The sequence below is a fragment of the Tamandua tetradactyla genome, chromosome 11 (genome assembly GCF_023851605.1).
Source record: "Tamandua tetradactyla isolate mTamTet1 chromosome 11, mTamTet1.pri, whole genome shotgun sequence".
NCBI lineage: Eukaryota > Metazoa > Chordata > Mammalia > Pilosa > Myrmecophagidae > Tamandua > Tamandua tetradactyla.
This window is the reverse complement of record NC_135337.1, coordinates 99,940,758-99,967,434: the sequence shown is the minus strand read 5'-3', so window position 1 is coordinate 99,967,434 and position 26,677 is coordinate 99,940,758. Positions and strand designations below refer to the sequence as shown.

Here is a 26,677-nt window from a genome sequence, read left to right as displayed (position 1 = left end):
GACCTCAACAAACCAATCACAAGTAAAGAAATTGAATTAGTCATTCAAAAGCTTCCTAAAAAGAAAAGTCCAGGACCAGATGGCTTCACATGTGAATTCTACCAAACGTTCCAGAAAGAATTAGTACCAATTCTCCTCAAACTCTTCAAAAAAATCGAAGTGGAGGGAAAACTACCTAATTCATTCTATGAAGCCAACATCACCCTCATACCAAAACCAGGCAAAGATATTACAAAAAAAGAAAACTACAGACCAATCTCTCTAATGAATATAGATGCAAAAATCCTCAATAAAATTCTAGCAAATAGTATCCAACAACACATTAAAAGAATTATACATCATGACCAAGTAGGATTCATCCCAGGTATGCAAGGATGGTTCAACATAAGAAAATCAATTAATGTAATACACCATATCAACAAATCAAAGCAGAAAAATCACATGATCATCTCAATTGATGCAGAGAAGGCATTTGACAAGATTCAACATCCTTTCCTGTTGAAAACACTTCAAAAGATAGGAATACAAGGGAACTTCCTTAAAATGATAGAGGGAATATACGAAAAACCCACAGCTAATATCATCCTCAATGGGGAAAAATTGAAAACTTTCCCCCTAAGATCAGGAACAAGACAAGGATGTCCACTATCACCACTATTGTTCAACATTGTGTTGGAGGTTCTAGCCAGAGCAATTAGACAAGAAAAAGAAATACAAGGCATCAAAATTGGAAAGGAAGAAGTAAAACTATCACTGTTTGCAGACGATATGATACTATATGTCGAAAACCCGGAAAAATCCACAACAAAACTACTAGAGCTAATAAATGAGTACAGCAAAGTAGCAGGTTACAAGATCAACATTCAAAAATCTGTAGCATTTCTATACACTAGTAATGAACAAGCTGAGGGGGAAATCAAGAAACGAATCCCATTTACAATTGCAACTAAAAGAATAAAATACCCAGGAATAAATTTAACTAAAGAGACAAAAAACCTATATAAAAAAACTACAAAAAACTGTTAAAAGAAATCACAGAAGACCTAAATAGATGGAAGGGCATACCGTGTTCATGGATTGGAAGACTAAATATAGTTAAGATGTCAATCTTACCTAAATTGATTTACAGATTCAATGCAATACCAATCAAAATCCCAACAACTTATTTTTCAGAAATAGAAAAACCAATAAGCAAATTTATCTGGAAGGGCAGGGTGCCCCGAATTGCTAAAAACATCTTAAGGAAAAAAAATGAAGCTGGAGGTCTCATGCTGCCTGACTTTAAGGCATATTATGAAGCCACAGTGGTCAAAACAGCATGGTATTGGCATAAAGATAGATATATCGACCAATGGAATCGAATAGAGTGCTCAGATATAGACCCTCTCATCTATGGACATTTGATCTTTGATAAGGCAGTCAAGCCAACTCACCTGGGACAGAACAGTCTCTTCAATAAATGGTGCCTAGAGAACTGGATATCCATATGCAAAAGAATCAAAGAAGACCCATCTCTCACACCCTATACAAAAGTTAACTCAAAATGGATCAAAGATCTAAACATTAGGTCTAAGACCATAAAACAGTTAGAGGAAAATGTTGGGAGATATCTTATGGATCTTACAACTGGAGGCGGTTTTATGGACCTTAAACCTAAAGCAAGAACAGTGAAGAAGGAAATAAATAAATGGGAGCTCCTCAAAATTAAACACTTTTGTGCATCAAAGAACTTCATCAAGAAAGTAGAAAGACAGCCTACACAATGGGAGACAATATTTGGAAATGATATATCAGATAAAGGTCTAGTATCCAGAATTTATAGAGATTGTTCATCTCAACAACAAAAAGACAGCCAACCCAATTACAAAATGGGAAAAAGACTTGAACAGACACCTATCAGAAGAGGAAATACAAATGGCCAAAAGGCACATGAAGAGATGCTCAATGTCCCTAGCCATTAGAGAAATGCAAATCAAAACCACAATGAAATATCATTTCACACCCACCAGAATGGCCATTATCAACAAAACAGAAAATGACAAGTGCTGGAGAGGATGTGGAGAAAGAGGCACACTTATCCACTGTTGGTGGGAATGTCAAATGGTGCAACCACTGTGGAAGGCAGTTTGGCGGTTCCTCAAAAAGCTGAATATAGAATTGCCATACGACCCAGCAATACCATTGCTGGGAATCTACTCAAAGGACTTAAGGGCAAAGACACAAACGGACATTTGCACACCAATGTTTATAGCAGCGTTATTTACAATTGCAAAGAGATGGAAACAGCCGAAATCTCCATCAACAGAAGAGTGGATAAACAAACTGTGGTATATACATACGATGGAATACTATGCAGCTTTAAGACAGGATAAACTTATGAAGCATGTAATAACGTGGATGGACCTAGAGAACATTATGCTGAGTGAGTCTAGCCAAAAACTAAAGGACAAATACTGTACGGTCCCACTGATGTGAACAGACATTCGAGAATAAATTTGGAATGTGTCATTGGTAACAGAGTCCAGCAGGAGGTAGAAACAGGGTAAGATAATGACCAATTGGAGTTGAAGGATACAGACGGTGTAACAGGACTAGATAGAAAAACTCAAAAATGGACAGCACAATAATACCTAATTGTAAAGTAATCATGTTGAAACACTGAATGAAGCTGCATCTGAGCTATAGGTTTTTGTTTTGTTTTGTTTTGATTTTACTATTATTACTTTTATTTTTTTCTCTATATCAACATTCTATATCTTTTTCGCTTATGTTGCTAGTTCTTCTAAACCGATGCAAATGTACTAAGAAATGTTGATCATGCATCTATGTGATGATGTTAAGAATTACTGATTGCATATGTAGAATGGTATGATTTCTAAATGTTGGGTTAATTTCTTTTTTTCCGTTAATTAAAAAAGAAAAAAAAAAAAGAGAAGGGGTAATTGGAGCTGAAGGGATACAGACTGTACAACGTGACTGGATATAAAAACTCAGAAATGGACAGCACAATACTACCCAATTGTAATGCAATTATGTTAAAACACTGAATGAAGCTGCATGTGAGGTATAGGTTTTTTGTTTTTTTTTTTCTTTCTATTGTTTTAATTCTTATTCTGTTGTCTTTTTATTTCTTTTTCTAAATCGATGCAAATGTACTAAGAAATGATGAATATGCAACTATGTGATGTTATTAAGAATTACTGATTGTACATGTAGAATGGAATGATTTCTAATTGCTTTGTTAATTCTTTTTTTAAATAATAAAAAAAAAAATTCACTTTCTCACCAAGAAAAAAAAAAAAAAACGGGTAGATTACCAAATAATTGGTAGGCTCAGACAAGTGAATTATATGCCTTAAACCAGGACTTAAAGTTATTAGAAGGCAAAGAAGGAACAATTTACATGAACTCTAAGTATGCCTTTGGGGTGGTACACGTGTTCAGAAGAATTTGGGAAGAAAGAAGAATGATTAATAGTAAGGGCAAAAAACTAGTCCACAAGGAACTACTTCTGAAGGTATTAAAAAGTATTTGTCTACCTGAAGAAATTGCTATTGTACATATAAATGGGCACCAAACAGGGAGTTCCTTTGAGTCAAGAGATATCTTTTTACTCTTTGAGTAAAGAGCCTCTTTAGTTCAAGGGTACCTCTTTGAGGTAAAGAGGCTGCCCTCAGAAGGACTATTAGAGAACCTATGCTAGTCTTAATCCCTGCCACCCTGAAAAGGTTGAAAAACAGTCCTTTACAGAAAGTAAGAGAAATATCTGAAGGAAGCAGGAGCTTAGATGGACCCCCAAGGGAGGTGGCTTTTACCCAATGGGAGAGAAATGATAAATCAACAAACTATGAGAAATATTATGAATACTCTCCATCAAGACAGCCACTGGGAGGCTCAGAACATGTGTGATGCTATATTAAGAAAATTTGGATGTATTGAGATTTTCACAGTTGCCTGACAAGTTTGTGACAGCTGTATCATCTGCAAAAAATGTTAAAGTTTAGGGATGATTCCTCAAGGGGGCTGCCAGGATTGTAACCCTTTCAAAGTATCCAGGTGGACTTTACTGAGGTTTCCTATGTAGAGAAGCTTAAATAAATCCTAGTCCTAGCAGATCACCTAACTGAGTGGGTAGAGATATATTCCACTAGCCAAGGTACAGTTTATACTGTAACCAAAATTATCCTAGAAATATTGTACCAAAATATGGATTAGTGTAAAATATTGATTCAGACAATTGTACACACTTCACAGCCAAGCTTCTGAAAGGGGTAATGAAAGCACTTGAAATTAATTGGGATTTCCATACCCTGTGGCACCCTCCCTCTTCAGGGAAAGTGGAAAGGATGAATCAAAGTAAAAAAAAATTCTTACTAAACTTATCCTAGAAACAAACTTGCCCTGGACCAAATGCTTACCTCTTGCTCTCCTCAGAATATGCACCAGTCCTAGAAGGGCTATACGGGTATAACCTTATGAAATGCTCTTTGGTTACACTTACTTAGGGAAAACTGCTGATCTACCCCAGTTAGACAGTAAAGACATATTTTTAAGGGAATATATATATGCCCTGGCTGGTTGTTTTTCTTGGCTTTGACAGAGGGCCTGTTGGCCCAGACTTCTCTCAGATTCCCGGTTCTTAACTTCCAACCTGGTGACTGAGTGCTAATAAAGAGTTGGATGGAAGACCAAGTTATTCACAAATTGGGATGGCACATTCTAAGTCCTGCTGAATACCGATACAGCTATTCACACTGCCAGAAAAGGCTGGACAAATCACACCTGAGTAAAAGGACCCATCACCCCTTCCATCCCCTCTGAGATGGCTGGATGGAAAGTCACATCCAGTGGACCCTTGAGATTAACTCTATGTTGTGCATATATTGGTACTGGGTAAGAAACACATAAACTTGGTACTCATAACAGTTGGGTTATGTTTTGCCTATGTAGGTGTATGTATGGTATATAAGCTGTTAAGTATACTCCCTTTGCCATAAGGAAAAAAAAAGATGAGGCTAAAATACAACAAAGGATGAAGTAGGAGCTAAAACTGCTTGAACTTTTGGAAATGCTAGACCAGGCAACATGGACAATGTCAATAATCAATGACTATAGTTCCTCAAAATCAGGCTATTGAGTTTGACTTTTGTAGCCTTGAAGGAGTTAACTGTGGATCTTTACAAGACCACCAGTCCTTAAGATCAAGTGACAAATACCTATGCACTGAACACTCCAATCCTAAAGGGTATATTTCCTCTTGGTTTAAACCATGTATTGGTTGGTCCCAGGTGAAATTTACTACTCAGTACCAGGGGTGGACAGCCTCATGGAATGGAGGCAGACTGCAAAGTGTGCCCTCAGTTTTGCTAGCCCTGGAGAACAACTCAAAAGTTGCTACAGCCTCCAAGGTATAACATTTGTTAAAGAAATAACTATAAAAGAATGCTCTCTAAATTATTGCAATCCTTTAGTCTTTACCCTACCTGGACCAATAGACAAAAGTATAACTTCACCTTTGAAATAGGGGTTGATGTAATAAGGAAGGATGCAATTGCTAGGTTTATAATCTTACTGGAAGCAAAACCCAAATCACTTCTAAACAATTCCAGCAATATCCTCCTCTTCCCCACCTCCTTTTCCTGCAGTCACCCAAAACCCCACCAATGTTAGAATAACCACCTAACACAACTTGACTGAATTATGAGAAGTGAAGTCAGGGTACAGGGAGGTCAATACCTGGCTAGAATGTGTAAGGTACATGGCCAATACCTTGAATAAAAGCAACTGTTATGCCTATGCTTCCAGACAGCCCATTTCTCAGGTTCAAATGTTTCATCCTCCTGTTTCAAAATAATACACCTGGTGAAAACTTTAGTGCTTTGTCTGCTATTTTTCCTCCTATGAAGTGAAGTAACTTTAGTGTTGCTTCCATGGCTCAACCTGGATATGGTAATCATACAGCATGTCTCTCTTGGCAGGGTGGAGAAAGACCCAAAACCTCAGCAACCCAAACATCATGTTGAAAAGCTGGAATGCAACCTTGGATAGCACTGGCAATTTCTCCAGTATCAGCATCCCCAGAGCGATCTCTGGTGGTACTGTGGAGGAACCTCAATATAACAAACTCTGCCCTCCACCTGGTCCACAACTTGTGCACTAGTGCTATTGACTATCCCCCCCCTTTTTTTTTAACATGGGAAGGCACTGGGAGTTGAATCCAGGTCTCCAGCATGGCAGGTGAGAACTCTGCCACTGAGACACAGTGACACTCCCTGCTGTACCCTTTTGCCCTAACATTTGCAAAACCAGAATTAGAAAACCCCTCAAAGAATAGAATTAGAAGAGCACCAATACCCCCAAGGGCTCTTTTGATGATAGAGTTTACCTCAATGCCATAGGGTTCCCAAGAGGAGTCCCAGATGAATATAAAGCTAGAAATCAAATAGCCTCAGGATTTGAGTCCTTCCTGTTTTGGTGGTCCACTATAAATAAGAATATCGATTGGATTAATTACATTTATTACAACCAGCAAAAATTTATTAATTACACAAGCAACGCAATTAAAGGACCTGCATCCCAGTTGCATGCCACATGTAGAATGGCTTGGAAAAACTGAATAGCTCTAGACATGATCTTAGCACAGAAGGGTGTAGTCTATGTTATGATAGGGAGTAACTGTTGCATGTATATACCAAACAACACTGCCCCAGATGAGTCTGTAAAATGGCACTCCAAGGTCTAACCACACTCTCAGAAGAGCTAGTTCAGAATTCTGGAATTAGAAACTCTTGGACCAATTGGTTAGAATCTTGACCTCCTGAGGTCTAGTGGGAAAAAAAATTATCTTCTTTTTACTATGCCTATTCAGCAGCTTGCTAATTCCATACTTGATTCCCTGCCTTATTAGGCTCATACAAAGCACTGTTTAAAATATGTAAATAATAGCTACCAAACAACAAAGTGGAAAACCTGAGCATGTAATGATAGTGAGAAAAACTAAAATGCCTGAAGAACACATTGACTTAGATAAGGAAACTGAAAACCTATACCAAAAGTGGAAAGGAGTCCAATTATAAAAGACAAAAGAAGAGGGATGTAAGGGCCACCTCTTACTTCGTTATTTGGACACCTTCCTGTCAAATAAGGAAGTAACTTAAGCCATGACTTAACCTGGCCCACATCCACCCCACCCCTGAAACAACATATGATAATGAAGAACTCAACATACCTTCATCTATATTGGTCAAGTATGAGGCTTAATTGATTGGCCCTCTCTAAGGGTGGCTAAATATCCACATAAAGGACTCAACATACCTTTACCTGTGGTTAGTCAAAGAGAAATGAATGATTATGATAATAAGGTGTAGAAACCTCACTCTTTAATTGACTAGTTTCTGAGACTAGATTTTAATTCCTAAGTAGCGGGCCGAAGGCAAACTGGGAAGGGAGTCCTTTGCATCAGAGAGTAAGACAAAAAGAGCCTGCCTGCTCCCATGCTTTGCATTTGCTTGCCAGTTATTCCTGTGAGTTCCTTTCTGAAATAAAAGTGCTTCTGCCATACTGTGTGAACATTTGAAGAACTAACTTGAGCTGGCAATGCTAAGCTGGCAACACTCAATTGGTAACACTCAGCTAGTAACACTGAGCTGGTAACGCTGCTCCATACACTATTAGCCTAAAACTCCAATTACAGTTTATAGTTTAATATTTAAGTAAGTGGTTGCATGTTCTCCTTAGATGTGTATTAAAAACTGAACCATATGCCTTCCACAGAACATAGCAGGGAAAATAAGAAGCATTGTCTACATGTTTAATTCAATACATATGAATTAGAAGTTTGCTTTAATATTTTTGAGCAAAAACAACAGTAGAAAAGGGACACTAAAAGGACAACATTTTAAAATGTTTAAATTAGATAAATTTGCAAATGGAGAGATTTTTAAAAAATATTTTTGACAAATCTTCACACACATGCAGTCCATACATGATGTATACACAGCAGCTCACAATATCATCACATAGCTGTGTGTTTTTACCATTATCATTTTTGGAATATTTTCATCACTCCAGAGAAAGAAATAAAACAACAAAAGAAAACGCTTATACATTCCATACCCATAACCCCTTCATCTCATTTACCATTGGCATTTCAATCTATCTAATCTATTTTACTTCTTATCCTGCTATTATTTATTTACTTATTAATTTTATCCATACTTTTTAATTATCTGTCCACACTCTGAATAAGAGGAGCATCAGACACAAAGTTTTCACAATCACACAGTCACATTGTAAAAGCTATATCACTATATAATCATCTTCAAGAATTGAGGCTACTGGAACACAGCTGAACTATTTCACATAATTCCCTCCAGCCACTGAAATGCACCATAAACTAAAATAAGCTATCTATATAATGCATAAAAATAACCTCCAGAATGACTTCTTGACTCTGTTTGAAATCTCTCAGCCACTGAAATTTTATGTTGTCTCATTTTTCTCTTCCCCTTTTTGGTGAAGAAGGCTTTCTCAACTCCTTGATACCAGATCCCAGTGAATTCCAAGAGTTCTGACCCACATTACACCCCTGGGATTTACACCTCTGGGAGTCATGTCCTACATAGGGGGAGGGCAGTAAGACCTGTGGGTGACTCTTAGCCATAGTTATAAGTAGGCTTAGCCTATCCTTTGCAGAAATGTTTCATAGGGGCAAACCCCAAGATTTAAGGTTCATTCTATTGACTTGGCTGTCCCCATTGCTTGTGAGAATATCAGTAATTCTAAGAGAATTCTATAAAAGTTGAATATTTTTTCCTTTTTCTCCAGTCCCTTATGGTGATTTTGCAAATACAGTGCTCAACTCACTCTGGGATATATCAGATCATCACACTAACCTGGACAAAATAACAAGATCACTCTCCCTATTCAAGACTACATGAACTTATGGTATTCAACTAAACTGACCAAAAAAGTTAAATTAGGTAGTGTACTACTCAAAATATAAATTTTGAACCAAAAAATATCTCTCCCTTTGGTTTCACACAGAAGTTGAAATTTTAAAATATGGATGATATCATCCTTTACCCTGTATTCTGCTTCACACCAACCCTATCCAAATCAGTTTCATTCATATCTGTACTCAAAGTCTGATCCCTTTCTCAACTTTTTAAGCCATTCCTGTGTGGGGTTGTGCTAACTTTCATAGCTTCAGAGCTCTAACTCTGAATCTCAAGTGTCACATAAATACCCAAAGTTTCTGGAAATGATCAGGTTATATAGAAACAGCTCATAATTTCAGAATTTTGAAATTACAGTTATAATTCCTGAATATATGACTACTGTAGAAGCTTACAATTTAGGACCTTTACAATAGGCCCCAACCTGGTAAACCATGCTCTCAACTTCAGTTCACTGAGCTTTTATATTATACTTAGTCCATATGAATGAAGCATGATAATATTTGTCCTATTGTTCTGAACATTTCATTCAGCATACAGTCCTTAAGGTTCATACACATAGTTGCATGTATCACAACTTCATTCCTTCTTGTGGCTGCTCAGTAGTCCCTTGTATGTATACACCATAGTTCCCTTCCATTCCTCAGCCATTTTTCCCTAAAGCCACTTCCATCTATTGTGAATCATGAACAGTGCTGCCATAAACACCAGTGTGCAAATGTTATAGTATCTGGGAATGAATATCTAATCAGTATGATGCAGCTTGTGATGATTTTCAATACTTTTATTTGCTCTGTTTCTTAAATATAATTATATTCCATTGTGCCAGATTTTCAAATATATGGAAAAAATCCTATCTGCTGATATATATGGTTTGCATTGCATCTGCGCAGCATAACAAGGGCCAGGTGAGGGGTATGGGAAGTTCTCATCCTTTTCCCATCCCTAAACATAGTTTTCTTTGTTTTCTTGTTATAGAATTTCTTACATCAATTAAAGACCAAGATGAATTCTTCCCTTAATGCATTTGGGTGTATTCTAGAAGAGAAACGGAATAACCAAGCCAACAGTTATCAAATGTTTAAGGTGAGCAAAGTGCACTAATACCAAAAGCAGAACATACATTCCTGACTTAATTCATCTAAGAATTGACCCTTCCTGCACTGATTTAAAACTAAGTTCTGCCCTCATTAAAAATATATTCATAGGTACTTCCAAGCCTTGAGCCTCACTATCTTTATGGAAACACCAGCAAATTTAATAAACAAATAATAAGGTCCAAGGCTTTATATTATTGTGCCCTGTTGAATATTTTCACTTATGCAAAATGTTTCATATTTTATTTTGACTTTGCTATCAATTTACTATCGGAAATATCATCATGGCAGAAACATTTAACTCCCCACTCCCTATCACATTGAACCACCACTGATATGGCTTAGAGTTGCAGCCAAGTTTCAGCTCCTCAAATCTTCCATAAAAACTTCTCCAGGGCACCTCAAATAATCTCAAGCAAATGATCCTCACTTACTTACAGCAGTAACTTGCTCTTTACTGCATACTGTCAACATTCTTCTACCCCCTGTCTCAAATACTCTATTCTCTTTCCAGAACATGCTTTCTGGAAACACTTTTAAGGATCCACTTAAGAGGAATTTAAACTCTGATGATCCCCTTCTTCTCGTGTATGAAATTGGTAAAGTGAAAGCACAGGTATTTATGGCACAAATGAAACTGTAGATGCAATTAATTTGAGACAACAATAATGTTAATATCACATTACTGAATATCTGCAAGCTTTCATTGGAAACTATTAGTATTTGCAATATAAACACTTACTCAGTATCAACAACCCTGACCTGACAATCACCATCTTTGCTAAGACCATATTCTAAGTGAAGCATACAATACCATTTCCCCTTCAGAATTTTCATAGCTTAGATTTTCCATGTCAAAATAATAAGTATTACAAACCAATTCAAAGACCACAATAATGCTGTTAAAAATATCAAGTTACTCCAGAAAACTTCTTTGTGAAATAAGAATGTTAATATGTATGGCATACTGTGCTGAGTCAATCCTTGGAATGAGTCAGTACTATTTTCATTTCCATAATTTAAATTGAAGCCACTGAGTTAAGAATTTTCACTGGAGCTAGTCTGATAATTATGATTAGAGTCAACTGCTCACCTTAAGTGACAAGTATGTTATTTCTCCCCTATGTGGTTGCTAACCTCAGTTAAATCAGAGAAATTTGAGTGTCTCTCCCCTTTAAGGCACAAACCTGGGAGCTTGAATGCAATCTGTTTTAATTGCCAAAGCAAGTGAAACCAGGAAATGATTCCACCAGGTCTTTGTTAATTGTCCAGGGTATCTCTGATTTCTCTATTGAGAAACATGCTTTTATATATAATTTACTTGCTTTCTTGTATCCTTTTGCATTACCTTCTCTCAAGCACCTTGAGTTAAGTACATTATTTGTTGGATACACACTTCAATCACCCCAAAACTATTTCAATATTCAATATTTTCCACATTGGCTACCTTCAAGTTTTATGTGTAAGGTAGGTTTCTTTAACATGACCTATATTGATTTTAAAAGAATCAGAGAGAGTACAAATTATGAATATTTGTGTTTCTCTTATTTTATTTTTTCTTTTAACTTCAAAACTCAATTGAGTTAATCTCACCTTAATACTATATCCTGTAATCATCATTATTCTTCATTCCCAATTCCACTTTAATTTTCCTTTCTATATAGACACTTCATTTAAGAAGGCTGATATGTCCTTAAAAAGACATACACAGCTTTATAAAGTAAATATATGTTTTAATGAGCATGTGTTTGCTGTTGCATAAGTCATTTTGATATCTAACATTTCCATTCTATATTTGTTTGATGGCCAGAAAGTAGTTTATTGTTCAGCAAATGATTGGGATACATTTAACCCCACAACCTTCTAAGATGAGGTGCTTCTCAGCCATGATGTCTTTGAATTTCTCATCATTAAATTTGGTAAAGCCCTGTTACTTGGAAACAAGGATTTTCTAGGGCAGACAACTTAAACTTGACCTTGCACAGTACCCTGATCACATGTTCCTAGTTTTGAAGCTTGCTGCTGTTGGATGTAATGATGTGGCCAAAGTGGACCCTGGCAATCATCCAACCTCAACTCACATTCCTGTCTGGAGCCTAGATTGGGGACTGCACAAGATCACACAGGCCCATCAACCAGAAAAGATTGTCTACAAGTTCCCTTAAGAAAATCTTTACAAATCTCAGGCTGCGTACACTATGAAGCCACTTCATACTGGGCCTCCAGCAGGAGATGGGGATGGTCAGCTTAATTGGCTACAGAGTCAGCTGCAGTTTTGAGGTTCTATTTATTTTACTACACTAACACCAATTCCTTCTTGCTTTCTCTTCTCCACTAACACAATAGTTATAATATGAGATCACTATGATCTGTATCTACCTCCATTTAATGGAATTAAAAGTCCATTTAATGCACTTTTTCTTTAGTATTAAGTATTCAGTTCATTCCAAAGTACTGAATGCTACATGTGTCACCACAATGAGCAACACTGTGTTGTGACCCTTTACTGAGCCATGGTTGAAGGTCTATGAGAAATATATTCAGGAGTGGATCCCTGATTCAGAACAAATAAACATACTTAATTTCTAATGAATCCTTTCAAGATTATTTCTACCAATATACATTTCACAATCAATGTGCACAGATTTCAGATTCCTGACATCCAACTAATGAATATGCGCTTCTTATACATATGGTAAGTAATGAGACAATAATTTGCTCACATTCAATTTTATAGAGCTAAATTATTCTATTTGCCTTGATAGATTATTATATTTTTAATATTCAAAAACTGGTCTGAGTTTGAAATTTAGTTAAACAAAATCCATGTCAACAAAGAAATTCAGAGATTGTAACAGAGACAGATAAACACAAAATTTTCATATATATTTAATATTTCAGTCATTTCGGGAGTGATAAGGTGGACAGATTAGGGTAATGGTGAGACAGTAGTTGTTGAAGTCACACAGAACTGACACACTCTCTATAGCAGAGGTGGGCTGGCTTGTTACCGAGCCTTTTTGTTTTGCCTACTGAACACAGGGCTAGACTACTTGTCATCTTCCCTTGCAGTCAGGTGTGTCAAAGTGGCTGGGGTGTAGCTTAAATCCTGTGTGTTTTTTGAGGATTATACTTACTGCAGGCTATCCTTTTTGTCACTCTTTTCCTCATGAATGGTTTTCTACAATGGTTTTCTGGGATACAATTTGCATTTTCCAAATGACGAAAAATAAAATGTTGATGAAATTGTTGAAAAAGCCTGAGGGAGGAAGTAAAAAATAAGAAAAGCATTTGCAGTGAAAGAGAAGAAAGAACTGTTTGTTTTCTGCCATACTGATTATTGGGTGAAGAAGCAGCAATATTTTAAGCACATGTATCTGAACATGAAAGATATTAACAAGCTTTTCATAAAATATTCTAAATAACATCATATAATCTCATGACTCCATGACTAAATCCATAGTCTTTGCAATTAAATAAACATTAATAACTATTAACATTCCTTAATGTACTCTGTTAGTTCTTTAAACCATACTTCATAAAGATTAGTTTTTCTTAAATTAATAGAAAACTCTTCTCACCATTGTACCTCAAACAGCTTATATGATTAGAATTACTTCCGGAGATGTAAGGCTTTTGATATTTACATTTTAATTAATCCAACTTCATGTACATTTTGTGAGATGAAGTAAAGTTTATTATTACATTTCTGTGTCCATCATCAATTCCTACACAGATAGTCCTTGTTGCTAGTAAAAATGCCTTGATAAGATGAAGAGAGACAAAACTTATCTGGAACAGCAGCTTGGATTAGAAGGTGACAACTAAGGTCACAATTGTTGGAAGGACTCAAGGTACATACAGTAGTAAGTCTATTTGAAAGAAGGAAATCAAGTTTTGTGTTCTTGAGGGAGATGTGGAAAGAAAATGAAGGGTGGAAAAAGAGAATAGCAGGAAGAGAAAAGAATAAAATCATTTAAGGTTAAGGGAATATAATAGATGATGGAGAAATCAGGAATTCTCTCATGGTGGAGTGGTTATATACCTGAAAATAAGGAGGTCTGATATTAAGATACAAACTTTTTTCTGAGAGGATTATGGCAATGTAAACATCTGGAGTAGGGATCTGTGAAATTTCAGAGAGAACCATATGTTGCTTAAGTCAAATGCAATTATACCTTAAGGGAGAAGAAAATTCCCAACATGAAGACTTAAAATCCATTGATTTTTATTTTAAATTTAAAAAGTGTGGAATCATGTCAACCTCTATCTTCTTTTTTATAGTTGCCAATGCAGTCTAAAAGTCTTTAAACCCAAAAAGTATTAAGATGCATATAAAATACTGAGGTATAAAATCACATCTTTCAAAGCAATAAACTGATCAAGTAATCATAAGTGAAAACAGCATGGTTTTCGGTTACTTAGATTTTGGTTTAAAATCATAAAATGGTACTTACTAAACTTCTGAATTTGGGGGAGTATTGCCTCTTCATTATTTCATGATCTTGAACATATTCAATATGTGCCCCACCCATATTTACACACTTACATACTTTCTGTCCAAGCCTTCCTTAAATTATGGACTTGTGTCAGAGCTACAGGTTATGCTGCCACTATAGAATGAGGGGGCCCTGGGATTGCTGTTTCAGATCTTTTTGTCATAAGTATGCCCAGAAAGTTCTTTTTTCATGACTGTGGCTTGCCTCTCCTATTCCCCTAACCACTGCCAGGGTTTTTCTCTCATTATTTAGACACAAGATGCCACAGAACACCCTGGGGACCCAGATACACAAGTTTGGATTGCAGGTTAACTTATTTCCCATGGAGTTTACTTTGATCGGTAAATTATCACAGTCAGAAGATAAATTCTTTTTTGTGTAGTTTGATTAGAACAAATATTGTTGATTAGTAATGTGGAATGGGTATATAATATGTAAATTTTGTGGAATATTTTATGAACATTAGTAAATGGGAGAAGTACAAGATATTAGATGGTTCATTTCTGAAAAATGTGTCAATTTAAGAGTGGTAAGGAGACAATGCCCATCCTGCCAAAGTTTTCCTTGCCTAAGTCCCAGAACCTGAGAATAAGTTACCTTTAGTGGAAAAAGTGAACTTTGTTGGTGGATTTAGTAAGTGATTTTTGAGATTAGATTATTATCCTGGATTATTTTGGTGTCCCCAATGTAATCACAAAATATTTTATAGAGAAAGGAGAGGGTCATCACAGTCATAGAAAGGGGTATTATGAGAGAAGCAGAAACTGGAGTGGTCTGATGACTGGCTTGAAGGGATCCACAAGCCTTAGAGTAAGGACAGCATCTAGAAGTATCAAAAGGCAAATATAGCTTTGTAGCTATAGATGCCTCAAAAAAGATTATGTTCATTTAATCCATTCCTGTGGGTGTAGATCTACTGTAGGTGGGCCTTTTGATTATGTTATTTCAATTCAGATATAAACCCATCTTGATCCTCTTACTTGGCCCTTTATAAGAGAATAAAGAGAAAGATCCCTAGAGAAGCTGAAAGATGAAGTCACTGATTCCAGAATCTGAAAGCAATGAAACCTAGGACAGAAGGGCCATCAAACATTGTTAGCTGCCTTTCTATCTAACAACAGTCTCTAAGCTTACTGGCAGCCAGTTTTCAGGGATAAAGCTTAACATGTTGATGGCTTGAGGTGGAGATGTTCAAAACCTATCAACTGTAAGACTGTAAGTTAATAAATCCCCATTGTAAAAGCCAACCCTCTTCTGGTATATTACAGTTCATCTGCTTTAGGAAACTAAAACATATATTGGTTTTGAGAATGTGATTCAGTGACTGCAAATACTCAAAATACTGGAATGGTTTTATAAATGGATAAGGGGAAGGTTCTGGAGGTATTGATAGAAAAGCCATAGATTGCTCTAAAGAAATTGTTGACAGCAATATGGACACTAAAGGTACTTTCAATGAGACCTCAGACAGAAGTGAAGAATATGTCATTGCCAACTGTTTGAAAGTGGCAGAGAATTTGGAAAAATTGATTACAGATGTTGAAGGAAAGCCACACTTTGAAAAGGATGAGCTTGACATTTAGTGAGGAGCTTTCTAAACTAAATGTGGAAAATGTGCCTGGTTTTCCCTTGTAGCTTATAGGAAAATCCAGGAGGAAAGGGATAAGCTGAGAGTTGAACTTTTGCATACTAAGAAACCAGAAATTGATACTTTGGAAAATTTGGGGCTTCCAGAAAGCAAACTCCCTAGAGAATAGTACCAGTTGTGAGAATTTAACTGCACATGGAAATATTGTCATATCAATGTGAATCAAGATTGGAAATGCAGTTATCCAAAAAGAATCTGTGGAAAGTCCTACTGACTGATGGTTATGACCCCTGTCTTCTGTATGCAAAACCAACAAGATTTTTGCAAGATCTCTATGAAAGGAACCACTGTCAGCATGGACTGAGAGGAACAGAAAGGGGACAGATTGAAAGAAAAAAATGACTTCAAAGACAGAACAATGGAAATGCATGTCTGGAATGAAGACATCTTCTTGGATGAAGAGAGTTGATGCATACTTGTATGTGGGAAAGGTGAGTCTGCCTCAGAGCTTGCTAAGATTAGGCATTCTATTTCATCGTTCAGAAAGAGTGTTACCACCCCAGGGTTCTCAGGTGACTGGGGTATTTTGAAGAGATTTTCTGCTTCATTGTTCAGGAAGAGTGCTGCTGCTCCAGGTTTCAAAGAGGATGGAGTATTCTCCTGGGTATTAGAGAGAGTCTGACCACCACTCCACTGTGGATTGAGTCTGTGTGCAGGAGATTGCAGAGACTGTCCATCACCCTGATGCTTAAGGATGGTGGTCAATAGAGCTTGGCCACCGTCCATATGTTGCTTGAAGAGGGAGGTGTTGAGAGAATGACCACCACCCCAGTGGTTATAAATGTTTGAGCCATTATCCCAGTGTTTGGAGACAGCAGAGTTGCTGGACATGCCCTTTGATAGGGTAGGACTACAGCTTTATCAAGACTCAAGGATAACACATCATCCTATAAATAACTCTCAGATTTTGAAATCTAAAGGAGAGCTTTGGAATTGTTTGGAAACCTTGACTCCAGTTTTCCTATCAATGTGTCTCTATTGCAATAAGGATGTACTATGACTCTCTCTCCTGCAATAAGAATGTACTATTGCTCGCTCTCTCTGATACATTGGAAACAGATAATTTATTCTAACTTTCCCAGGTCCACAGCTAGAGGGCAGTGGTGCTGCAGGACAACACTTGCAAATGATTTTGATGGGACTTTGTACTTAATATCGTTACGAAACTGCTTTAAGGCTTTTGGGATTTGTGGTGGAATGAATATGTTTTGCATATGGAAACAAAATGCCTTTTGTGGGTACAGAGGGTGAAATACGATTGTTTGAAGTGGCATGTGCCCTAGAAAAGATCATATTCTTTCATCCATTCCTGTGTGTTAGACCTATTTTAGTTGGGACATTTTGGTTAAGATATTTCTATTGATATATAACCCACCTCATTCAAGTTGGGTGTTTTTCTTTCTTAATGTTGCCATAAAGCAACATACCAGAAATGGAAAGCTTTTAAAAAGGGAATTAATAAGTTATAAGTGGGTGGGCAATGGTGGCTCAGTGGTAAAGTTCTCATCTGCCATGCTGGAGACCCGGGTTTCGTTCCTGGTGCCTGCCCATGTAAAAAAAAAAAAAAAAAAGAGGCTATAAGTTTACAGTTCTGAAGACATAAAAATGTCCAAACAAAGGCATTGAGAGAAAGATACCAAGACTCAAGAAAGGCTGATCTGTGAAGGCATGAGGCTGTTGTCTGTTGGTCCTTGTTCCAGGTTCATTGCTTCCACCTTCTGATACCAGTGGTTTCCTCTCTAAGTGTCTTTGGGCCTTCACTTAATTCCTTCTGGACATACCTCTGGGATCTGGCTTACTTAGTATCTCATGGGAAAGCACATGGCAACATCTGTTGGGCTCTGCCTCCCCAAATGTCTATGTCTGCATCTGAGTTTTCTCCAAAGTGTTTCCCATTTTAAAGGGATGCCTGTAAACTAACCAAGACACACTTTGAATGGGCAGAGCCACAACTCCACCTAATCAAAAGATCACAACCAAAATTGGCTATGTCACATCTCCATGGAAACAATCTGACCAAAAATGTCATGCCAGCAGTTGAGCGGGTCAACTTCTATGGAAACAATCTAATCAAATGCTTGCACCCTAAATAATAGGTCTTCTGATCAAAAAAGGGATTGGATTAGGATTAAAATGAGTTTTCTGATATACATAATACTTCCAAACCAGAACAGTGGGTTTTAATCTTCTTACTGGAGTCCTTTATAAGATAATGAAAGAGAAAACTCCCAAGAGTAGCTGAGAAAGAAGCACAGAAGACAGAATTTGAAACTCAGGAGAGAAGGACTAGCAGACATTTGCATGTGTCTTGCTATCAGACAGAGGGTCGCAAGCTCACCAGCAGCCTGTATTCAGGAAGAAAGCATCTCCTGTTGATACCTTGAGTTGGATAATATCAAGGCCTAAGAACTTGTCAGTTAATAAATCCCCACTGTAAAGCTGACCAATTTCTGATATGTAAAATTTCATTAGCTTTAGCAAACTAAAATAGCAAGGGAACAGGTTCTTTTATAGCGCCTCCAGAAAGTGTAATCTATAGACACATTGATATTTCGTGTACTGAAACTCATTTTAGATTTCTATCCTCCAGATTTGTGTGATAAAAATTTTATGTAGGTCTAGGCCATGAAATTTGTGGTAATTGTTTCAGCAGCAGTAAGAATGAAGTGAAATAGTTTTGGAAAATACTTATATGTAAACCAAATAAAAAGGAAGAAAATGGTATAGTTTTCACTCTTGACCTTAATTTGCTAACAAAATTTATAAGATTGGTAATACTGCAGGGTTTCCCTGTTGCCCCAATTCAGGTTACCTGGCCACATACATAATGAATTAGTTTTTACTGGGAAATATATTTCTCTTATTGCAAGTATATTGGCTGATAAACACAAACATGCTTGTAATAAATTGAAATCAAACAATCCAAAAACTAACTGGGCATGCAATAATAGTTCAGTGATAGAAATTTTGCCTGCCATGCAAGAGACCAGGGTTTGATTCCTGGCCCATGCACTTCCCCTCCAAAAATAATCAACCAATGGTGCTAAAATAATGGGATACTCACATGGAAAAAGAATGAAATGTGACCACCATCATACTGCAGACAAAAAAAAATACGTAAATATCTTGAGGTCTAATATCATCAAATCATCATGGATTTTTCATATTGAGACCAGAAATATACACTTTATCTTTCCATTTTTCTACTTCCAGTTATTGGGTTTATTCATGACCAAAGTCAGAAATTTACTTACTCACCTGACATTCTCAGTTCTTTTTGGCTTATTTCTAACCTGCCTGGAAATGTCATATCTGTAGTTTACTAGTAGAATCCATTTTCATTTTGCATGCCATGCCTATTCTTCCTCAATCCATCCCATATTGGAAAATTTAATATTATACTGTATTTGGATGAACATAAATATTTCACTTTATGTATATAGACTGAATAAAAGGGATGAAAAGTAGACTCCTTTTATGTTTTTCCTCAAAATGTCATACTATTTGTCCTATTTCCTTATGTTTTGAAGTACACTTGTGTTTCATTTTTATTTTACTCTACAGTTATATTTTTCTTTGAAATAAATTTACTTTAAATGGCCCCATCATAGATTGTGATTTTGATGGAGAAAATGGTGTAATAAAAAATAAAATTATTGAACAGAAGATGGGAATGACAAAGGCATAGATCTGATTCTTGAGTATCTTCCAAGAAAGTATTCTTGCATACATCCTACAAAAACAAGCTATATCTTCTTTATTTAAAAATTGCACACTTTATTAACTCAGATACATTTATTTACTTTTAAATTATTGTCTGTTAAATGAGTTTGCTTTAATTTTGCAATCAAAACAATTTTATATCTGAACATTTCAGTAGTTTATTTTGGATTGGAATAAATGCATTAAGATTTCTCCCATTAAAATTAAATCAGATTGATTTGTGGAGCCTGCCCATGCAAAAAAAAAGTGCACTAAAATAGACTTTAAAAAATAAATAAAAGAAAAATTGGGGGCGGGCCACGGTGGCTCAGCAGGTAAGAGTGCTTGCCTGCCATGCCCGAGGACCCGGGTTCGATTCCCGGTACCTGCCCATGTATAAAAAAATAAATAAATAAAAAATAAAAAGAAATAAAAAAAAAAGAAAAATTGGTCTTACATCTTCAGTTAACAGGATTTTCAGGAGAAAACTTCAACTGCTAAATAAAAACAGTTGTAGTTATAAACTCCCATTTGTTTGAAAGAGTACAATGGGTTGTTAAGTAATTTCGTCAGTGCATCCTTCACATCTTTGTTCTTTAGGCTTTAAATTAGAAGATTCAGCATTAGTATAACTAGGGCGTAAAAGAATGAGGCTATTGTATCAGTATCTAACAAGTGATTACTGCTTGGCTGCAAATCCATAGGGGAAAAAAGCCCAGTAGAACAGTGACAGCAAACATCAGAGAAGCGTAGGTAGAAAAAGTTTTCTGCCCCTTCTGAGGAATGTATCTTCAAAATGGCAAGGTAACTGTGGAAATTGGCTATCAGAACAATGGTCATAAAAATCAGCAAATTGGTCCCCCAAAAGGTAAACATTGCTGTTTCTGGAATGTTGATATCAGAAAATGGTAATGCTATCTGAAGAACATTAAACAATAAAAATGGTTGATTATAATGGAAGAGCAGCATGACACAGAGATCACAGAAAAGGATCAGTGAAGTTGTCAGACTATACAGGTCTGCCAGGGCATCACCTCCATGCAGATCAAGGGGTTACAAATAGCCATATAGCAGTTATAGGACATTGAGCCAGAATGAAAATGAAGAATCCACCCAACTAGGCTACACAACCATAAATAAAAGGCAGTTTTCTTCTTAACCAAGAAGTTGGCCAGCATTTTTAGAGCAATGATGATAAGATTGCAAGACTTATGATAGCAAAGAATCAGAGGAAAAAGCTCATAGGGCTTGCAGTTGATAGTCAGCTCTGGTAAGGTTGATGATACCCAAATTCCAAGATTCCAAGACACAGTCAGACCAGGAAGACAAAAAAAAGAGGAGTCTAAGACTTTGGATGGTTTAAAACTCCCAGAAAAGTTAATTCAGTCATGCTGGTGAGATTTCTGTTCCAAATATTTTGTTGCTTTCATCTCTTAATAGGAAAAACTGAAAGATATAAATTGATGGTAAAACTGTTTGCTGTTGAAAATTTACTCTTCGTTAAATGTTTCATTTTCAAATTAGTTAAATTTTCTTTAAAAATACCAAAAAATTCCAGATCTTGTTTTTCTTGTCACCTTTTCACAAATTTCAAATATATGAAGTCACCAGAAAACTATTGATGCTCTTAGAATTGTCTGATGATGCTATTACACATAGTAAATATAGAGATAGATCTTATATATGTCTATTACATTATGTAGGCAATGTTTTTTCCAACAATAAGAGGGAAATGCCTTAAGAAGTTGATAAGCAAGAGTTACCTCCAACCCATACTTATCATCATCTTTGGGTACATCAATATCAGTGGAAAATACTTCCAGAACCCTGATATTTTCCTTATCAATTTCTATCACATCACTCTGCTTCAGCTACCAAAACAGATTAACACATCAATACTGTTCCTTCTACAGTGTTATTCAGTAACACTTAACCCTCTTTCATCAATCATGTGTCTTTATTTCTGCCAAATAAACTGGTCCTATCCTATCACTGTGACATCTACTTGTTCAGATTATTATTTCACTCTGTTAGCTCTTCCTTCCCTTTCTAGCTTATACTTATTTTCCCTATATTGCTTAAAATCTGTTTCAAATTTTCTTATTCCTTGCAGTTGTGATTCTTTAAAATGTGATTTTTTAATTTTCTTTTATAGAGAAATGAATGGGGAGAGTGCTAACATTTTCACCTCTAACTGTACCCAGAATTATGCTAAATATTTTGACAAAAATATCTCATTATTCTGCAGGAGAGTCTTTGAAGATGGAGTTACTTTCATGTCTGATGAAGGACTTTTACACTAAAAATTATAAAACACTGCTAAAAGAAATTAAAGAAAACCTATGCAAATGCAATATGCCTGATTTTCATGGATAGAAAAACTTAATACTTTTAAGATGTCAACCTCTTAAAGGGATCTACAGATTGATAGCAATAGCTCTCAGTACCCAACCAGGCATTTTTACAGAAATGTAGAAGCCAATCCCTTACATTCATAAGACATTGCAGGGGGCCTTGAATAGCTAAGTCAATATTGAAGATCATTGTTGAAATTCTCACACATGCTATTAGGTAGCTGTGACAAGTACCACAAAATGGCTGGCTTAAAAAAAATAAGAATATATTGGCTCATGATTGCAGAAACTAGAAGTCCCAAATCAAGGCATTAGAAAGACAATGCTGTCTTTTTGTTAGTGGCTTACCTACAATTCAAAGGTTTCCTTCATTTGCATTTCTGCATGGTAATTTCTTTTCTCCTTATGCCTACTTTTCCGGTTTCAGCTGACCTTCTGCCATATCCCTGTGGCTTTTCCTCACTGTCATGAAATTTCATCTGCTGACTCCAGTAGTATGGACTGGAATCAATTTTGATTCAGTTGGGCCAAACCTGAACTAAAAATAATGTGTTATATACATCCCCCATTTACTTGAGAAATACCCAAAGGACTGAAAACATGTCTTTCATTGAGGTATAAAATCAAGCCCACCATGTTCCCTGATTTCAACAGTTACCACAAAGGATTTAATTTGAAATGTATAGAGAATTTTCCAAGAAATATTTTGTACTTTTAAGATAGGCATATGCTACTTAAGAAAGTAACCTTGGACAAGCAGAGAAAGTCTTATTTAGATACTTAATTATTGAATCTAAGTGTAATCACTGAACCACAAAATTTCACTTGTCAAAATATTTGTAAAAAATCCTATACACACACATATCCACACACATAACAGTGGCATAACAAACAACATATCCTCATCCCCACTTTTAACAAACTTTTGTCATATTACAGATAAACTATATTTCTATTGACTCAAACCTGATCCATTCCCATTATAGAATCACTATTGATTTTGATGAATGTTTTGAGTTTTGCCAAATATTTTTAATGTATTTACTCTTAGGCACTTAGATACATAAATTAAGTATATATTTCCCAGTGATACAGATTTATAATTTACCATTGTTGATTTATGAAGTATATATTTTGTGATTAGACATTTTTACACTCTGCAGTAAAATTTTTAAGTATATTTCTTTTGATTGCTATGGGTGAGTTCACACATTTGAACTAAAGGATCATTTTGCTTTTGAATCTTCTCTATCATAAAGAACAATGCATTTCACATTTCCTTTAATGCTTCATTTTGTCACATACAGTAACCTAAAATGTCTATATGTTGTCAGCATTGAATTCTTAGGTTCTTGGTTGTGCCATGAGAAAGAATTCAAGGGCACAGCACAGATCTAGCAAGCAGGTAGAAAGTTTGCTGAGTATATATGCAAGCGGAACATGCAGACACTCTCACATGAGAAGAGGTGAGAGGCATGCAACATTAGGGCAATCTGCTTTTATTGTTTAACTTTACTTACTCTCCTTACCCACTCCTTGTTAGATCAAAGTGGTTTATTAACAAGAATCTTCTGTTACCCACTCTATTAGGTCTTAAATATCCAAAATAGATCTTTGGAAAACATATCTTACAAGTCAGGGCTCTTTTTCCTAAATTCACTTCTTTCCATGGAGGCACCCAGTAGTGGAGAGTACATTTGGGTGGGCTGACTGCTGCTGGGTGTTTTGCATGAATGGCTAGCCTCAGGCAGGATGTCAGTACAGGTCAAGCAGTCAAGGCCTTGATCAGTCCTCCTTCCTCAAGGGCCTCTTCACAATATCTTCTCTCCCCTCTCAGGTCCCTGCTGAGCCTGCCTCATACACACTTGATTATCCCCCCAAACTTAGTTTATTTCTTATTTTAAATTTTAAATGGAGGAAGAAGTTTATATGAGTATTAAATGAAGGGAAGTTGAGGCAAAATAGTTTCTTTAGTAGAGGTAAAAGTTGAATTGAAAGAAATAAAATACAAACATTGATAAATAGGATAAAATCAATCCATATATGTTTTAAAAATTTTGAATAGGTGTTGCAGAAAAAAAATAACAGCCATAATATAATGCTTGCCAATCAGTTCAGTGATGTACCTGAATTCACAATGGTAGAAGATAAATAATACAGGATTTGGAATCTATGATATGGATGTATGGCCAAGATCAATGACTAAAAGATGTGCATGACGTTAGACAGTCTTATTCAGGCTACCCTTTAAAATATTAATATGTTTGAATAACCAAGAAGATATAATAATGTATAGGCAAAAAGAAAATTAAATACATGAAACAAAAATATATAAATAATTGTCTTTAAATATTTCAGTGTTTTATTATTAATGGAGACCAGCATAATTGAATTTCTTCATCAAATTTATTTATTTAAAAAAATAACAAATAGTGGCTCTCAAGGTTAATATTGTAACAGATGCATGAAAAATATGTTTCCTTAAGTGATGTGTTCCATTCTTTAATTACATGTAACATATTTTTTGTGGCTGGTAATATGCATTCAAACATTACACTATACAGATAAAACTTCATCGATCTTTTCTTTATTAAAAGGTCTATAAAGATAGGTTTTGTCATTGTCTTCTATTTTTTACATATGCCAAGTAGTATAACTTTAGAATAATATTTCTAAGTTTCATAAATAAATGTATATTTTTCTTTGTTGTTTTCCAATAAAGATGGGACTGCAGTTCTTAGGTAGAACTCTGCATAGATCAAATGCAGATGGATGCCTTCTATTCACTATACAATAGACAGGAACTAAAGTGGGAACTAAACTGGGGATTTCATAGTAGATTCAGACATGATATTTTAGGTTCTATCTTCCAAAATATTCTGGAAATGACCTGTAATTTCCTCTTATTTGTATAACCACAAATGCAGTTTATTTATGAATATGGCTTACTAAATTGTTTATATGGACTTATTCTGGTGCTGTAATCCATAGGAGATGCACCAAGTGGGATATGCTTTGATTATTTTACACTTCAAAACAGCTATACAATAATTCACTCAGTAACAAAGATTAAATTGTTATGGATGAATGGGAACAAATAGTGCTCTTTGGTACTGAGTCAAAATGTCTTACAAAAATGGTATGTTTTAACAGCAGTAAAACATCTTTGGAAGAGCAGTGGTATTATTTCCAGTGGAACTAAGGGGGTGGGACATTGAGGAAAAACAACTATGGAAATTAACATTGGGCACCAAAATGAGAAAAAGGTTACTTATTATGAACTTGCCATAGCAAAGGGACCGTCCACCATCACTTGCATTTGGCACAGATTCAAAGACAGACGGGAATAGGAAAGCTTTATAGTGGAATAAAGGAAAGTCTTCAAATATGCTTTAATAGGAGGTGGTTGGCGTGTGAGGCTGGAAGTTGGCTTATTAAAACAAGGTTCATGCTATTAGATTACTTATGAGAGCTATTTGGCTTTCTTCAATTGGTTCTAAGGCAGAAGTGGGGACAAATCTTAGGAAAGCTGCCAGTTATTGATCAAGTCCTGATATTGTGGATCTATTATAGGGATTGTTGCTTGACTTCTGGGATATGTACTGTGATAGAGGACAACTCCTGAACCTATTGCTGTAGGTTGTACACCAGAGTTTTCTGACCTGATTAGTGCTCATGGTGGTTCAGATTATCCTAGTTATTGCCCGTTTGCATATACAGTCTCTCATTTGTCCCCTTTGTCATTCTCTGGGTTGTGACAGGTTTACCAGTTCAGAGAAAGCAAGAACCCAGATCTGCAGTGCTCAGAGATTATTGCATCATCTTAATATTCAACTGCCCTAATATATTGACTGTGTTGTTGTTGTATCTTCTTAGTGATCATCTGATGAGAGAACAGCAGCAAAGAGAACTTGACTCTTGACAGAATGCACCCGCCCAGCATCATGACCCTTATGATAGAGACAAGAATAATTACTAATTCTGGTAAATGTTTCAGAACTTGGAATATCAGTTTCCCAATCCAAGTCAAGAGAACAATCCCATAGACCACGCTGATCAACTTTAGAAAGGCAAATAAGTTTTTCTTTAAGGTACTGCATAGCCTATTCCACTTTGCCAGTTTCATTATAACAAGTACAATAAGAAATATCAGCCATGGTATAGACATCACCAGGACAGGCCATCAAGAAATCTATATCAATGTGATTCTCCATCACAATTTGTGCCAATCAATGAAGCCTGAGCACTACTCTGATTTTTAGAATAAACAACAAGTCAGCAATTCCCTAGATTGTGCACCTGAATAATTGGGTGACTGCATTTTAGTAGCTCACATCTGAATTGCAATTTGCAATCTTGTTGATTTATAGAAATTATTTTTGTTTTGGTTTAATAAACAGCAGTAAAGTCAAGTCTTGGA

General features: G+C 36.0%; 1 long non-coding RNA gene and 1 pseudogene across 1 annotated transcript in view; one reads left to right on the top strand and one right to left on the bottom strand.

Moving 5' to 3' along the window:
• LOC143650881 (uncharacterized) overlaps positions 1-26,224 on the top strand; it is a 72,101-nt gene extending 45,877 nt beyond the window's left edge. Inside the window, exons 7-9 of the long non-coding RNA XR_013159703.1 lie at positions 9,936-10,043; positions 10,569-10,670; positions 26,134-26,224. This is a non-coding gene — a long non-coding RNA (uncharacterized LOC143650881). The remainder of the gene's footprint in view (positions 1-9,935; positions 10,044-10,568; positions 10,671-26,133) is intronic.
• Positions 12,198-12,315, bottom strand: LOC143651098 (small nucleolar RNA SNORA70; annotated as a pseudogene).
• Positions 26,225-26,677: the final 453 nt, after the last annotated feature.